The following is a 19,107-nucleotide window of genomic DNA, read 5'->3' as shown; positions in this document are numbered from 1 at the left end:
GATCATTGAACTGCCAGTGCTGTCCCTCCCTCAACCATGTTTCTGTAATAGCTTTAATATCCCAGTCCCATGTACCCATCCATGCCCCGAGTTCATTTGCCTTATCTGTCAGGCCTCTTACATCGAAACAAATGCAGTTTAACCTAGACATCCCTTGCTTCTTGCTGTGCTCTTGCCTGCACTGTTTGGTACTAGGATTACCAACACTGCTTTCACTATTTAACTTGCTTCAAATTCACACAGAAATAGCAGCTGCAATTATGACATGCTCATCTATTGGAAGCTGAACCGACAGTCTGAGCCAGTCAAGGATGTTTGCTCCTGAGCCAAGTCCTGGAATGGATAGATATAGTTCCATGTTTGTGGAAACTACAGAGATGAATTTTTGATGTCAGATACATGGAGCAAACAGTTAATGAAGACAAGGGATGGTATTTAACAGAGGTGACAAGGTTTTCACCTGGTGGCTGGAGAGCTGGTGAAATCCCTGCTTAACCTTTTTTTGGGCAGGGTCACCATATTAAGAGCCAATTGGGCATTTAACTGGGCACCAATAGGCCTCCCCTAGTCTCACTTGCTTGGTTGTACAATCAAGGCGAATTTGAAATTTGGCCTCTTGGGAAATCAGGTAATGCGGGAAATTGTTTGTGTTGTCATGAAACTTAGGGGTTCTACTCTGTACATTAAAGAGATGGCTATCGTTGTGTCTTTTGGTAGTTTCTGTAATCATTTCTAAGAATGCCTGCTGTCCGACTCTAGTAAATTTCTGCAAACTGTTACAGAGAACAGTACTACAATGAACAGATAATAAAGTGGAGTTGAGGCCTATGATCAATCATATTTCTGTTAATGGCCGGGTATGCCCATATTGTAGTCATGTTCATACATTTGCCTCCAGTATGTTCCTATAAAAGATTTAACCATTATTCATTTATGAAAATTACATCCACTCATGTATAGAAGAATTTATTATGATAACAATAGGATTTCAATTCAGAATGATTAGGTGTGCTTGGAGATTGCCTGTAATATGTCCAACAAAACTACGTCATTTCAGATAACCCACCATAATATTATTTCTAAACATAAAGTGTCATGGGCAAGGTGTACAGGAATATAGAATCTTATTAAATTCACTGGACGCTGCAATAAGATGATTTTCATTTTATTTACTGCCAAAGTTCATAGTAACTTATAGTCCATGCTTCCGCTTTCAATGCTACCAATCAGGTTTCTTGTGAAGTAGCTAATGATACTGAATACATTGGCATTGATTGCATAGTAACAAATCTTCAGTTTTTCACACATGGAATTGTTCAACAAAAGCTTAATTTATTTCAGGCAAGTAATCTTTTATGATGATTAGAATCTAAATAGATCTACAATAGACCATTAACTTAGCACAGACTCTTTACTCGAGCCCCCATTACCAATAATTCAATCCTGGAAGCCGAAGTACTCATACTGGAAAAAGTACCATCCCTCTTTAATTTTGGCACTGAGATTTTTCTGCAGACAATTATACTTCATCCTGTGAATTATGGCTCACTGCTTTGACTGATATCAAGGGAACTGTATTAATTCCATAATTTATTGACTTGCCAGTAGTGTTTAAAAGCCCTGTAGCTATGGGGTCAGTAAAGGTCCTGTGGAAATTTTGTGCTGTACTTTGCAATTAATCTCTCCACTGACTTGACAAAGCAATTGGACATAATTTACAATGGTTGATGAGTAATTTTACCACTTGGTTGCAATTAAGTAATTTGGTGGATTTAACTTCAGTGTAAAAGCTCGAGGTAGCTTGAGTGAATTCTCTGAGAATGATATTTATTGAGGGAACAGTGCATTGTATAAAACAGCAGTTTGTTTATAATATGTTCTTTAAATGGTGTTAATACTGAAGCTGGAGTCTGGATATTAATCACTCTCATCCCTTTATTCCAAGAGTCGTGATGCGATATAAAAATATATTTCCTTGATCCCTCTGCATCTTGGAGCTCTGCAGTCTGTCACCATTTAGGTAATGTATTCCTTTATTATTATCCCTGTCAAAATTGATGCATAGATTTTCCCACATTGCACACCATTAGCCAGATCCTTGCCCACTTACTTAACATGTTTATATCCCTTTGCAGTTTCCTTACTTCCTTACCTATCAGCAAACGTACAAACTATACCTTGGTCCTTCACTTGTTCTGTCATTCTACATGTCTGAATTAACTATGTAATTATTTTATTCAATTATCTGTTTTCCTTTCTTATATATTTTATTAACCTTCTCACCAGTTCCGATAATAGGTTAAACCTTAGGAATTCATGTAGGTATACAAATTTGTAAAACTATTATTATATTCAGTCTGAGGAATGTAGCAGGAAATTTGGGTAAGGCTACAATGTAAGTACATGGAAATCTAAATATAGATTAAAATATTTAGAAGTATATCTGTCGAATTAGACCTTTTCATTCCTACTGCCAAAGGCTGTTTGTTTATTTATGCAATTTTGTGAGTCGTCCACTTATCCTTTTGCTGCTCTCGGCAAGAGCCTCTGGCCAACACTGGTCCCAATAACAGAGTGAAGCACTGACCTTATGTAATGTCATAGCTTTACAGCCAAAATAAGATTCAACTTTAAATAGTAACTTAGAGGCGGTATGGCTTGAAGAAATCTTTGACCTTAAATGCCTTTCATCAGGAGGATTTGGCCTGTTGAACCAAAGAAAAGTCAAGGAAATGGTTCGGTTTTAGATAGGCAGTACCTGAAATGTAAGCTGGACAGGAATGCTTATCGCTGACTTTTTTATAGCTGCAAGTTTTTACCCTAGAATGATTAATAGAGTAGTGAAAATCTAAATGGAACAACGTAAGTAAACAAGTGAGCTTAAGCCCTGGGAATTAAGGGTACTACTTGGTATACATCCATATATCTGCATATCTTTTCTTTCTATAGTTATTCTTTCCCAAGTATTGTATTATACAATGAAGGAATCTCATTTGTTTTAAGCTCGAGCCTGCTTGTTGAAATGACCATTATGTAGTAGGTCTACATTAGTTCAGTACTGTGGGCCCTTTGCTTCTCCTGAAAATATCCAGGCTTTGGAGTTACTAACCTGATTTAAACTTATTTCAATTTTGGATGTTTTGTACTCTGTGGACCTCGAACCTTCACCTTTAGTCTCACATTATCTAAGTGGTGGGTTTTATTTTCAAAGTTTAGACTTAATCAGCCTCAGCAGTTGTAAAATCCTCCCATCTGTTACAGCTATATTTGGAACTCCTGTGACATTTGCTGTAAGATGTTTGAGCATTTTGCAAAAGAGCAGTTTTGAACATCACTGCGTCATCAGAACAGAGAACAAACACGAGTTAAAATGTAGTCTGGTGCAGAAGGAAAGCCTGCAGCTAAAATAAAATTGTAACAAAACCAACAGCAATGTTGTAGCCAGTTGTTCATCTCAGCTAAAAATTGGAACGTGTTTTTTATATTGCTCTATGGCCTGGCACCTTTCAATTTGTGATGTTGTTACCAGAATTCTTATTTTCCTCTAAGGGAAAATAACCTCAAATTCATGTATCATGTCCTCAGCATCTACATTTACTTTTCATAAAGATAGCCCTGTATTGAAGTAAGCAAACTTGAGCACAGAAAGATTCCAAAAGGCAAATGAAACCAGTGATCAATTACTCCTGTCATGGTGGTGTTTCAGGACAAAATACTGAGATATTACTGTGCTGTCTCTTAAACATTTCACAGGATCTTATGCAGAGGTGGGAGGTGATGGTCTAGTGCTATTATTGCTAGACTATTAATCCAGAAACTCAGGTAAGGTTCTGGACCACAGAAAATGGTGGAATTTCAATTTAATTTTTTTAAAAATCTGGAATTAAGAATCTACTAATGACTATGAAACCATTGCCGATTGTCAGAAAAACCCATCTGGTTCACTAATGCCCTTCAGGAAAGGAAATCTGTCATCCTCACCTACATGTGACTCCAGGCCCACAGCAATGCAGTTGACTCTCAGTTGCCCTCTGAAATGGCCATTTAGTTATATCGATTGCTATAAAGTCTCAAAGAAATGGAACCAGACAAATCACCTGGCATTGACAAAGGCACAGGAAAAGACAACAGCCAAAACAGTTCTGTTGACCCTGCAAAGTCCTCTTTCCTAACATCTAGCTGTCTCACCAACTAGTCAAGCATTAGCCTGAAATAATCATATTCATGGAATCATACCAGACAATAGCCCAGAGACTACCACCATGATCCCTGGATAAGTCCTGTCCCACTGACAGGACAGATCCAGCAGAGTTGGCATGCAGTCAGGAAGGTGTTACTCTGGAGTCCTCAACATTAACTCCAGAACCCATGAAGTCTTGTGGCTTCAGGTTAAAATTAGGCAAGGAAACCTCCTGCTGATTCCTGCATATCATCCTTTCTCAGCTGATGAATTGCTACACCTCTACATTGAACAACACTTGGAGTCATACAGCACAGAAACAGACCAACAAATCCATACTGATCAAATTTCCCAAACTAAACTAGTTCCATTGCCTGTGTTTGGCCCGTATCCATCTAAACCTTTCCTATTTGTATGCCTGTGCAAATGTCTTTTAAATGTTATAACTGTACCTGCATCTACCACTTTCTCTGGCAGTTCATTCCACATATGAACCACCCTTTCATGATAAAGTTGCCCCCATGTCTCTTTTAAATCTCTCCTCTCACCTTAAAAATATGCCCTCTAGTTTTGAACTCCCCTACCCTAGAGAAAAGACCCTATGCTATTCACCTTGTCTATGCCCCTCGTGATTTTATTTTCCTATTTGTCAGATATGATTTTGACCACCAGAGAGTTTCCCCCGATATATAATTGATGGTAAATTTAGATTCCAAATTTATTCATTGAATTTCAATTCGACCAGCTGCCCTGGTGGGACATTAACCCATGGTCTCAGGGCATTAGCCAGTGATTCTGAATTAGTTATCCAGTGACATTACCATGAAGGCACAGTCTCCTCCATTTATTTCAGTAGAGAGATAGGTATCTAAATTTTAACTTCCTCAAAACCTATTCACTGATATAAAGTTAAAATCGAGTCCATATTATATTCAATACTTTGGTTTGATAGAGACAGTATATCTAACAGTGCAGGACTCTGTTAATCCTGTATTGAAAATGAATACCATAATTATAGATGACAAATCCAGTTTCAACCATCAGGAATGAACCTGAAGTCCTCTGACTGTTGGAAACAGTAGAAAGTGAGAACTGCAGATGCTGTGGATCACATTCAAAGAGTATGGTGCTGGAAAAGCACAGCCGGTCAGGCAGCATCTGAGGCGCAGGAGAATCCTGATGAAGGGCTTATGCCAGAAATGTCGATTCTCCTGCTCCTCGGATGCTGCCTGACCAGCTTTGCTTTACCAGCACCACACTCTTTGATTGTAAGAACCAACTGGTTCTTAAATTATACTAGGATTATGTCTGCAGTCCTCTCTCTGGGAATTCATTTCATGTACTATCACTTGTTGGAAGTAGTGAAAGGCTGGCCTAATGGACACATAGTTTCTCATTTGCTCACCTGCTGGATTTCCAAATGACTTGGTGACTCCAGCTTGCCACTTTGTCCCCAATCCGTCCATCTAAGACACCAGTCCTCAATGTTTCAGGCAGCCTCCATGGGTAGGAAGTGATCAACCCAACTTCCTGCCCTCCCACTCTTCCCAAAAAATAAACCCGTCAGGACGTTTGGACCTCAGAACAAATCAGTCCAACATCTCTGTGGCTTGACCAGTGCAGGTCCCCTGCTGCATGGCTGGGCTTTTCAAGATGGCGCTGGTGCCAGGAGTCCTGGGATGTTCTGGCATTGGCCAATACTTTTGCCCATGGCAACTTGGAGATAATGACATGTAGGGCACAATAGGGTCATTAATGGAGTGATTTTGGGACGATAGCATGAAAAAACACTTGCTGGAGCTCACAGAAAAATCCTCCCATGGAACTCACCAAAATGACACTTAGCCATTTTTTGTTAAGATTCAACCCAGTATTGTAAAACAAGATTGAAACTTGTGGAATTAATTAACAATAGCAACATGGAAGCAAAATTAGCTAAGTGACGGAAAACAAACCGTAATTGTGAAGTTTCTCGGATTGGAGAGGGGGTTATCAAGGAGTTTCCCCTTGGTCAATGTTAGGCTCCTTGCTCCTCCTTGCAGATATTAATGGACTGGACCTTGATGCACATAGCAGAATTTCAAAGTTTGCAGCTGATACAAAACTTGGAAATGCTGTGAACCATGTAAGTAATAGCAAAGAACATTAAAATGACTTCAACGGGTGGATAGAAGGACTGAAGATGCTTCAATGGACCTAAATTGGTAACTCTGCTTTCTCTCCACAGATGCTGCCAGATCTGCTGAGCTTTTCCAGCAATATTTGCTCCTGTACAAAAGAAAATATGTTCTATTAAAGTTGTATGAAACATGCGTTTGGCCTCAGCTAGAATTTTGCATCCAGTTCTAGGCTCCACACTTCAGGAGAGATGTAAAGACAATGAAGAGGGTGCAGAAAGATTTGTAAGATTGATTCCAGGATTAAGAAACATACATTACATAGAAAGATTGGAGAAATTGGGGCTGCTCTTCATGGAGAATTGAAGGTTGAGAGGAGATTAAATCTAGGTGTTCAAAACCATCAGAGCGAATAGAGATAAAATTTTCTGTTGTTCAAAGGGCTGAAAGGCAGAAGGCACAAGTTTAAGGTTTATGTCAAAAGAAACAATGGTGATATTAGTAAAATATTTTTCATGCAGGAAGTGGCTAACATCTGGAATGCACAGTCTGAGAATATGTTGAAGGCAGGATCCATTGAAACTTTCAAATGGGAATTGGAACACTGTCTGAAAAGAAAAACTGGAAGGAAATGGGGAAAAGATGTATAAATGACAGGCAATTCATCGGTCCTTTAGAGGATCAGCACAGGCGTTAGAGGTTGTATGGCCTCATTTTATGATTCAGTTACAGTATTCTGATCTGTCATAACCACAGTTAGCTTTAGAATTCAAAGTCATTCACAAAGAATAAAATAATAACAAAGGCAGACGAAGGAATTTAACATTGTTCACTCCAAAACAACGCACTTTAACTCTGGGCATGTTAGAAAGAAAATGCTGGAACTTTGTCTAAAGTTGTTATTTTGGAGTTCAGGTGGCATTTGATAACTACTTCTATGTCATTTCTATGGTTCTGACATTGCTTGAACTCTGTGAATATGTTACAGTCTTGCTTTCACAGAAAGCTGTTATTCAGTAACATTCTTAAAATTCCCCATTTTTAAGTTGAAAAAGCATCCTCATGTATCCCTCTACAATTCTCCAGCAATTCTAGCCTTTTGTGCACACCTAATTTTCATTGGTCCACTGCTGATGACTCCAAGCTCTGGAATTCCTTTCTTAAACATTTCTGTCTGTCTATCTTTTTTCCTTCCTTTGAGATTCCCCTTATAATCTACTTCTTTGACCAAGTTATGGTCATCTGTCCCAATATGTGACTTGTTGTCATATTTTGTTTGATAATGGCACTGTACAGCATCTTGGGATGCTTTCACATGTTAAAAGTTTGATTAGATTAGGTTATATCAGTTCTTTGGAAATGTCAGCATTGCTATTTGGTAGTGATATAAAAGCTTTACACAGCCTCTGGATACTCATTCTTCACTGGGATCTTAATATTGTGCAGTTACTTACCACTTTAAGTGAGTCCTCTCCTCCATAAGCCTCTAACTGTCAAAAGCCAACTTGAGTATTGTCTAATCACTATTCTCTAACTTTTCTCACCTTATTCTGTTCAATTAAGTGGACAGCAAAGAAGGTAACCTCAGAATACAACAGGTTGTTGATTAGATGGGCCAGTGGACCAAGAAGTGGCAGATAGAGATTAATTTAGATAAATGTGACATGCTGCATTTTGGAAAGGCAAATCAGGGCAGGACTTAACATTTAATGGTAAAGTCCTAGAGAGTGAAGCTGAACAAAGAGACCTTGGAGTGCAGGTTCATAGTTCCTTGAAAGTGGAGTTGCAAATAGATAGGACAGTGAAGAAGGTGTTTGGTATGCTTTCTGTTATTGGTCAGAGCATTGAGTATGGGAGTTGGAATGTTGTTGCAGCTGTACAGGACATTGGTTAAGCCACTTTTGAAATATTGTGTACAATTCTCGTCTCCCTTCCATTGGAAGAATGTTGTGAAACTTGAAAGGGTTCAGAAAAGATTTACAAGAATATTGCCAGGGTTGAAAAGTTTGAGCTATAGGAAGAGGCCGAATAGGCTGGGCTTGTTTTCCCTGGAGGGTCGGAGGCTGAGGGATGACATTATAGAGGTTTATAAAATCATGAGAGGCATGGATAGGGTAAATAGACAAGATCGTTTCCCTGGGTTGGGGGAGTCCAGAACTAGAGAGCATAGGTTAAGGGTGAAAGGAGAAAAATTTAAAAGGGACCTAAGGGGCAACTTTTTCACGCAGAGGTTTGTGCATGTATGGAATGAGCTGCCAGAGGAAGTGGTGGAGGCTGGTACAGTTACAACATTTGGATGAATAGGAAGGGTTTAGAGGGATATGGGCCAAGTGCTAGCAAATGGGACTAGATTAATTTAGGATAGCTGGTCGGCATGAACAAGTTAGACCAAAGGGTCTGTTTCCATGCTGTACATCACCATGACTCTATGCAATATATTGGACCTAAGCCCTTTTCCTTTAGGTTGATGTCTCAATATAGATATTGTGCCGCTACAAACTATCTCATACAAAAAAGGATGTTGTAGCCTTTTTCACTTTATTTGATTTAAAAAATGTATATTTCAGGAGATATTATATATTAATTGAATGAGCCAGCGAGGATATTATAATCCTTCAAAATGAATATGACCTAAATGACATGTTCTCCCAAGTCAAAATTTGTTTTAATCTCACATTTCAGACTGTAATTTAAACCTAGTATTTATTAAGTTAATGATTGTTTAGTCTCTGTCACTTGAAATCATTGATAATAATGTCAATAGGATTAGCTAAACTTGAAAGCATGTCTTTTTTTCTCCAGTGTTCTGGAGATTTTATTGCTGGTTCTTAAAGTGAATTAGAATATTAAGTGGGAAGCTTTCTGACAGATGACATGAAACCTTGGATTTGACTCAGGATTGTCAGGTTATCAATGCCAAACACTGGTGTCATGCTGAATTGCTTACAAATGCTCAGTGATACTCTTAATGGACTTTCTTTTATCACAGTCATGCCTTGATTGATCTCTTACTGCTTTTTATAATTGCATCACTTAAAGTAAAGAGATTTTGGCTTCTGATGAGCTCAGATTGCTGACAATGCATGGATTGATATGCTGTTGCTGAAGGGGTATTTTGGATTGGTGAAAATGTACTGTTATTTCATGTTTGGGCATTAATTACTAATTTGTTTTACTGCTGTTTTGTGAATAGAAATCTTAAATAAGAGAATTCCATTCAGCTTGATGAAGCTCATTACTAACTCTCTCAATCTAGAATCTGATTGCACTGTGAATGTCTATTGTATAAGGAGAAGGAAAAACGAGCTACAGGGAGTTTAATCTGGGCTTATCTCCTGGAAGTGAGGCCAAGAGAAACACGGAATTGAAAACAGATTTCCTGTTCATTTCTAATATTCGAGAATATCAGGTGATGTTATTTAAAATGACAATGAAAAACATTAGGTAAATTTATCTTAAAAACAATTTGATCATATAAGTAGTAATGTCTAAAATTGTTGTGTTGATTTATTTTCCATGATTTTAATCTTCACCTCAGATTCTCTTGACCTATTACCTCTAAATTCATCACCTTTTATTCTCCATAAACCGCTTTCCCATATAATATATATATATATATATATGTCCACCGTTAACCATGGCTGTCCCCATAACTGCCATTTCCTATGGATGGTCTCCATTCCTGATATAATTCAATTACCTAATCAATTATATTCCCCCACATTTTCTTTATCTGCATCCGTTTCATTTACCATTGCACATTTGTAATTTGATTAGATTACTTACAGCGTGGAAACAGGCCCTTCGGCCCAACAAGTTCATACCAACCCTCCAAAGAGCAACCCACCCAGACCCATTCCCCTACACTTACCCCCTTCACCTTACACTACGGGCAATTTAGCATGGCCAATTCACCTAACCTGCACATTTTTGGACTGTGGGAGGAAACCAGAGCACCCGGAGGAAACCTATGCAGACACGGAGAGAATGTGCAAACTCCACACAGACAGTTGCCTGAGGTGGAAATTGAACCTGGGTCTCTGGCGCTGTGAGGCAGCAGTGCTAACCACTGTGCCACTGTGCCACCCCAAATTTAGATTAAATTCCCTACAGTGTGGAAACAGGCACTTCTGCCCAACCAGTCCACACCGACCCTCCGAACAGCAACCCACCCAGGCCCATTCCCCCTGACTGATGCACCTAACTTTATGGGCAATTTAGCACAACCAAATCACCTGACCTGCACATCTTTGGACTGTGAGAGGAAACCAGAGCACCCAGAGGAAACCCATGCAGACACTGGGAGAATGTGCAAACTTCACACAGACAGTCGCCCGAGGCTGGAATCGAAGCCGGGTTCCTGGCGCTGTGAGGCAGCACTGCTAACCACTGAGCCACCATGGTTATTGAACTGTGTTACATTTGACCATCTTATTGCTGCAATGCCTTTGGAACTATTAATTTGTTTAACCATTCTTTCACCTCCACTTTAAATGACTGTGACCTCGGCAAAATGGTCACAACTGCAATATCAGTTTCAGTCTGACAGTGAATTGAGCCACAGAATTGTCTTAGTTATCACAGCCAGATCTGGTTGGCAAACATCAGGGCCTTAATGCTCTCTGGAATAAGAACTCCCATTGTCTTTTCTTGAATACTAAAGGTTTCCTGGAGTCCTTCACCATTGCCCACTTGATCCTCATTCCATTCATTCATTCTAGAAAACCATGGGGTTTTGTTTTGTCACTTTCCATTCAACCTCTTCTATTTCTTTCCCTCCCACCTACCTACCAAACCTAACCACCTACTTCCTGTATCCTACAATCTCTGTCCCACATGGTCTTCCAGTTTTTTCTCCTATTTTGATCTGTACAATTCTCAATCTCATCTCCTGTTGCTTGAAACTCCAGTTTCACTAAATTGAAAACGGAACTTTTCTCTTCCTGACTCACCTCCCCCCTCCAACGCAACGCTAGCTAACATTGCTAATAGTTCAATTCTGAGGTAGTCTTTCAAAACTGCTGTCATAACCCTGTCATCAAAATATTCTCTCCCTCAATCTATATATCCTTGCAAAATGTTTCCTATCTCATTTTTCCTTGCAAAGTCCTTGTAATGTCATGTCCCAGATCATTGCACCATTCCTGCCACCACATTTGAATCCTGTAACTATGATCACAGTGCATTACCTCTGCTCCTCCTTTCTCATTCTCTGGTTTCACTTTAGGCTGGGTTGGCCAAGTCAACCACTTCTAACACCTTGCCTCTTGTCTAACTGTAGCCACCCTTGCTTGTTTACACTAATTGGCAATACCCAGAGATCTATACTCACTTCTGCTCCCTCTGCACATGTCACCACAGAACCCTAAATGCATATGTTCCATCATACCCTACAGGTATGAGATCAGCTCCGCCATGTAGACTAATAACACTCAGTACTACTGGACCACTTAAAATCCTGTCACTCTTACTGTGGTGGGAGACTGCATATTCAACATCTTGTCTTCAGGGAGGTGCAATTTCCTCTCATCGAACACTGGGAAGACCAAAGCCATAATCTTTGATCCCTATCCATTCCCCTTCCTGCCACAGTCTGATGCAGACATTGTAGAACCTTGGTATTAAAACTTGCTAAGATGCAATGGCTAGATAATCATGGCTGAAGGAGGACCATTGGCCAATTGTGATATCACTTGAAGGGAATTTGCAATTGATAGAAATATATCATTATGGAATCAGGATGTACAGAATATGTGACCTGTAATCAGTTGGTATTGCAGGAGTTCAATTGTAGCACTTACTGTCAGTAATGTACTCTGGCTGAACCCTAGAGTACTCCACACAGCTGAGCTGTCTTGTAATGTGTATGTTCTTCAGCTGGAGTCTTCAAATAAACAAAATCTGCTTTGGTTTACCAATGTTGTGTGGGTAATTGGTGAGTTTACATAAAGGAACCCAAGAAAAGTACCATGACCCGTCTTAATTTGTCTAACAATAGTGATCACCAAATCCTCCTGCTGCAGGATACTACTGATTCTTTAATGACATCAGGGTTTTCATCTCAATTGGTCTGTCTGGGAGACCATTCCATTTGTTAATCACCCTTTGTAGTTCCATAAGCAGTCACTCACTACTATATAAAATGTAGATTGGGCCATAGCTAGAGCAATGTGTGCAGTTCTACAATTCACATTGTAGGAGGGATGTGATAATACTGGAGAGGGTGCAGAGAAGATTTACCAGGGTGTTGCCTGGGCTGGACAGTTTCAGATATGATGAGGGATTGGACAGACTGGGGTTGCTTTCCTGAAAGTGGCGGAGATTGAGAGAAGACATGATTGAGATACATAAAATTCTGAGGGGTGTAGATAAGGTAGACAGGAAGGAACATTTTCCCTTGATGGGGGAATCAGTGATGGGGAGCATAGATTTAGGGGAAGGCGCAGAAAGTTTAGAGGAGATGTAAGGTAAAACCTTTTCACCCAGAGGGTGGTGGGAGTCTGCAACTGTATGTGTGGTAGAGGCAGAAATCCTGATAACATTTAAGAAGTATTCGATGTTTATTGCAATGCCAAGGCACAAAGTTATGGGCACAGGTGTTGGAAAATGGGATTAGAATAGTTAGGTGGTTGTTTTTGACAGGCAAGAATGTTTTGGGCTGAAGAGCCTTTTTCTGTGCTGTACATTTCCATAACTATAACAGATATATGACCAATCATTGATAGTCAGAAGTCACATGACACCAGGTTATAGTCCAATAGGTTTATTTGAAATCACAAGATTTTGGAGCTTTGCCCCTTTGTCAGGGGCTTGTGATTTCAAATAAACCTGTTGGACTATAACCTGGTGCTGTGTGACTTCTGACTTTGTCCACTTCCAGTCCAACACCAGCATCTCCACATCATGGCAATCAGTGAAAGTTAGCAGGTTACTTACTGCAATTAAATATTGTGCTATTTAAATATCCTTGATGAAAATTAAATCGCACCACATTCTAACAAATGTTTATTCTGGAATCTGAGTCCTTCTAGTCAGATTAATTGAATATGTCTGCTGTTATTGTGGTATCACACAGCATCTGAGTTCAGTATGAGTTCACCTGGTGGCATATTTCCACCACCCTCTGGGTGAAAAGGTTTTACCTTACATCTCTAAACTTTCTGCACCTTCCCCTAAATCTATGCTCCCCATCACTGATTCCTCCATCAAGGGAAAATGTTCCTTCCTGTCGACATTGTCTACACTACTCAGAATTTTATTCATCTCAGTCATGTCTCCTCTCAATCTCTTTTGCTTTAAGGAAAATAACCCCAGTCTGTCCAATCCCTCATCATACCTGAAACTATCCAGCTCTAACTCTTTCTCTTTAATATTGAGAGTAACCGAAAGATGCAGTTGAACTTTACACAAACTCCCATCAGTGCTGTAACTTTAATTATTTCCACCTCAACTGAGATGCAAGCTGTGTACATTATGAGGATGTGTAAAACAATAATATCCCTAACACCCATTTCCTCTGTTTAATATCTCTCTTGAAGTCTGGCTTCCCAACTAACTCTGATCCATCTCCTGGAATGCGTCACCGAGAGGTGTTAGTTTTGGCTCAGTGCTAACACTTGCAGCTCTAACTCAGAACATTGTGTGTTCAAGCTCCACTCTGGAGACTTGAGTACATAATAGACGTATAGGCACTTGCAACAAAGAATGAGGCTATTCGGCCAGGATCTGACGGCACAAATACCATTTACCATTAATCCCATCTCCGCAGGCAATGGCAACGCAAATAAATGTCTAAGTACTGCTTAAATATTATGTGAGGTTTCCAACTCAACTAGTGAGTCCCAAACTCCCACCACACTCTAAAAGAAAAAGTTCTCAATTCTCTTCTTAGCTTTCTATTACCTTAACTCCATGCCCACTGGTTATTGACCCCTCCACAAATGGAGAAAGCAACATCCTATCTGTGCCCCTCCGAACCTTATACACATCTATCAGGAATCCTCTCAGCCATCTCTGCTCCAAGGAAAATGACTTCTGTCTGTCAAATCTTTCTTCATAGCTCAGGATCCCTCAGCTCAGACAACATTGCAGAAAAGCTGCTCTACAACCTTTCTAATCCAATCATATCCTTCCTATAACTTGTGACCAGAACTTCATGTGGTCCATAGTTTGGCCTAACCAGCTTTTTATATAGTTTCAGCATAGCCTCCTTTATTCTGTGCCTTGGCTAATCAAGGCAAGTATCCCCTTGGCCTTCTTAACCATGTTATCTACCTGCCCTGCGACTTTCAGTGGTTTGTGGATACGCACACCAAGATCTTTCTGTTCTTCAGTTCTTTCCAAAGACTTGCCATTCATCGTGTCATACCTTGGTTTATTAGCCCTCTGCAGTGAATTACTTCACAGTTTTCCGGGTTGAATTCCATTTCCCATTGCTATGCCTAACTGACAAGTCCATTGATATCCTCCTGCAGTTTATTAGCTATGCTCCACTATTTACTAACTCGCCAATTCGTGTCATCCATTAACTTCTTGATTGCACCCTTAACGTTTCAGTCCAAATCATTAAATATACACCACAGACAGCAAGGGCTCCAGCACTGAGCTCTGCAGAATCCCACTGTGAGCAGATTTCTAGATGGAGTTGTTGTTTGGTTCTCTAAGCTGGTTGATTTTTTTTTTGCAAATGTTTAATCCCCTGAGTGACATCTTCAGCGCTGGGTAGCCTCCGGATGAAGTGCTGTTGTTGTGATCTGCTCAGAATTTATACGGTTCTGTTTGTCATGGCGAGTGGTTCTATTTCTGGTTTTGTACTGTCGTGGTCTGTAGATGGGGTCTATTTCAACATGTTTGTTTATACTATTGATTCTTTAATGATGTCAGGGTTTTCATCTCAATTGGTCTGTCTGGGAAACCATCCCATTTGTTAATCACCCTTTGTAGTTCCATAAGCACTCACTACTGGATAAAATGTAAATTGGGCCATAGCTAGAGTAATATGTGCAGTTCTACAATCCACATTACAGGAGGGATGTGATAATACTGGAGAGGGTGCAGAGGAGATTTACCAGGGTGGTGCCTGGGCTGGACAGTTTCAGGTATGATGAGGGATTGGACAGACTGTGGATGTATACCAGGCCTCCAGGAATTCCCAAGTTTGTCTTTGTTTTGCCTTTCCCAGTATCGTAACATTGTCCCAGTAGAATTGGTGTCCTTCATTGCCAGTGTGTATTGATTTCTAGTTACAGAAAATCCACCTATCATCATCACCATCCATCTATCTTCTTGACTAGTCTGAGATGAGGGACCATATCAACAGCTTTGCTAAATTTGATGTAGACTACATCAAATGCACAGCCATTTTCAATGTTCCTGGTTACCACCTCAAAAACTTTTATCAAATTTGTCAAACACTACCTTTCCTGAACAAATTCACCCTGACCACCTGATTAATCCATTTCTCTTCAAGTGCAGTTATATTTTGCCCCTCTGAATTCTTTCTGATAGATTTGCCACCACTGAGGTTAGACTGACTGGCCTGTCATTTCCTGGTCTATTGCTTCCTCCCTTTTTAAATAATGATCATGTTAGCAGTCTCCCAGTCTTCTGGCACCTTGCCTGTGGACTTAGAGGATTTGAAAATTAATGCTAGAATCCCTAATATCTCCTCATTTGCTTCCCTTAAATGCCTGGGATACATCTCCTTCAGTCTAATGATTTATTCCTTTTAAAAGTTGGTAAGATTGTTACAATCTCCTCTCCCACTTTGTTAATTTCTTTTAATATTTCACAGTCCTCCAGGTCTACACACACATTACCTCTCTTGTCCCTAATTAATCCTAATGTTTCCCTGGTTATTTCTTGATCTTTATATATTTGAATATTTCCTTTGGATTCTTGTTTTACTCTACCACCATTTTCTCATACACTCTCTTTGCTTTTCGAGTTGTCTTAGAGTCATAGAGATGTACAGGATGAAAACAGACCCTTCAGTCCAACCCGTCCGTGCCGACCAGATATCCCAACCCAATCTAGTCCCATCTGCCAGCACCTGGTCCATGTCCCTCCAAACCCTTCCTATTCATATACCCATCCAGATGCCTATTAAATGTTGCAATTTTACTAGCCTCCACCACTTCCTCTGGCAGCTCATTCCATACACATATCACCCTCTCCGTGAAAAAGGTGCCCCTTAGGTCAAAGATTCCACAGCACTTTTTATACTCCTCTAGGAACTCTGTCATATTTAAGCCCTCAGTATCTGCTCTAAGCTTCTCTTTTATTACTTAATCTTAGCCTGTATTTCCCTTGATATCCAGTGTTATCTCTTCCCGGTCCCCCCTTTGTCATTATGTTTTCTGTACTTTTGCTATTACATCCCTGAATGCCTCCCATTACCCTGACACTGTTTTATCTGCTAGTAGCTGCTTCCATCCACTTGGCTCAAACTGTATCTTCCATTAGTAAAAGTATTATTTCCCCATTTACACCTTTTACTCCCAGGACATCCTTATCCTTTTCAAAATCTAAATGAGGAAGGGTCACTGGACCCAAAACTAATGTTTTGGACCCAAAACTCTGATTTCTCTTCACAGATGTAGCCAGACCTGCTGAGCTTTTCCAGAAACTTCTGTTTTTGTTTCAAAATCTGACTGAGTTGTGGTCATGATCTCTGAAATGCTCCAACTGCTGCCAGGACATTAACCGCCTCAACCTGTCTACCCCCCTCCCCCACTCCAACCTCTCAACCTCACAACGCGCAGCCCTCCACTCCCTCTGCACCAATCCCAACCTCACCATCAAGCCAGCGGATAAAGGGGGTGCAGTGGTAGTCTGCCGCACTGACCGCTACACCACTGAAGCCAAACGCCAACTCGAAGACATCTCTTCCTACTGCCATCTCAACCATGACCCCACCCCCCATCACCAAGCCATCATCTCCCAGACCATACAGAACCTCATCACCTCAGGAGATCTCCCACCCACAGCTTCCAACCTCATAGTCCGGGAACCCCGCACTGCCCGGTTCTACCTCCGTCCCAAAACCCACAAGCCTGACCACCCTGGCCGACCCATTGTCTCAGCATGATCCTGCCCCACTGAACTCATCTCTACCTACCTCGACACTGTCCTACCCCCCTAGTCCAGGAACTCTCCACATTAGTTTGAGACACCACCCATGCCCTCCACCTCCTCCAAGACTTCCGTTTCCCCGGCCCCAATGCCTCATCTGCACCATGGATATCCAATCCCTCTACACCTCCATCTATCATGACCAGGGCCTCCAAGCCCTCCGTTTCTTCCTCTCCCAATGTCCCCAACAGTACCCTTCCACCGACGCTCTCATTCGTTTGGCTGAACTGGTCCTCATCCTTAACAATTTCTCCTTTGAATCCTCCCACTTCCTCGAGACCACAGGAGTAGCCATGGGCACCCGTATTAGATTAGATTAGATTAGATTAGATTGGATTACTTACAGTGTGGAAACAGGCCCTTCGGCCCAACAAGTCCACACCGACCCGCCGAAGCGCAACCCACCAATTCCCCTACATTTACCCCCTTACCTAATACTACGGGCAATTTAGCATGGCCAATTCACCTGACCTGCACATCTTTGGACTGTGGGAGGAAACCGGAGCACCCAGAGGAAACCCACGCAGACACGGGGAAAACATGCAAACTCCACACTGACAGTCGCCTGAGTCGGGAATTGAACCCGGGTCTCTGGCGCTGTGAGGCAGCAGTGCTAACCACTGTGCCACCGTGCCGCCATATGGACCCTAGCTATGCCTGTCTCTTTGTTGGCTACGTAGAACAGTCCATCTTCCGTAATGACACCGGCACCACTCCCCACCTCTTCCTCCACTACATCAATGACTGCATTGGCGCCACCTCGTGCTCCCGCGAGGAGGTTGAGCAATTCATCAACTTCACCAACACATTCCACCCTGACCTTAAATTTACCTGGACCATCTCTGACACCTCCCTCCCCTTCCTGGACCTCTCCATCTCCATTAACGATGACCGACTTGACACTGATATTTTTTACAAACCCACCGACTCCCACAGCTACCTGAATTACACCTCTTCCCACCCTACCTCTTGCAAAAATTCCATCCCGTATTCCCTATTCCTCCGCCTCCGCCGTATCTGCTCCGCCACAGAACACACCAGATGGTCTCCTTCTTTAGAGACCGCAATTTCCCTTCCCATGTGGTTAAAGATGCCCTCCAATGCATCTCGTCCACATCCCACACCTCCGCCCTCAGACCCCACCCCTCCAACCATAACAAGGACAGAACCACCCCCCCCCCCCCCCCCCCCCCCCCGTGCTCACCTTCCACCCTACCAACCTTCACATAAACCAAATCATCTTCCGACATTTCCGCCACCTCCAAAAAGACCCCACCACCAGGGATATATTTCCCTCCCCACCCTTTCCGCCTTCCGCAAAGACCGTTCCCTCCATGACTACCTGGTCAGGTCCACGCCCCCCAACAACCCACCCTCCCAGCCTGGCACCTTCCCCTGCCACGCAGGAATTGCAAAACCTGCGCCCACACCTCCCCCTCACCTCCATCCAAGGCCCTAAAGGAGTCTTCCACATCCATCAAAGTTTGACCTGCACATCCACCAATATCATTTATTGTATCCATTGCTCTCGATGTGGTCTCCTCTACATTGGGGAGACAGGACGCCTCCTAGCAGAGCTCTTCAGGGATCATCTCTGGGACACCCACAGCAATCAACCACACTGCCCTGTGGCCCAAAATTTCAACTCCCCTCCTACTCAGCCAAGGACATGTAGGT

The sequence above is a fragment of the Chiloscyllium plagiosum genome, unplaced genomic scaffold (genome assembly GCF_037043375.1).
Source record: "Chiloscyllium plagiosum isolate Xiang-an unplaced genomic scaffold, Cpla_swu_hap1 HiC_scaffold_32, whole genome shotgun sequence".
NCBI lineage: Eukaryota > Metazoa > Chordata > Chondrichthyes > Orectolobiformes > Hemiscylliidae > Chiloscyllium > Chiloscyllium plagiosum.
The sequence above is the reverse complement of the archived record's forward strand: the minus strand, read 5'-3'. Positions refer to the sequence as shown.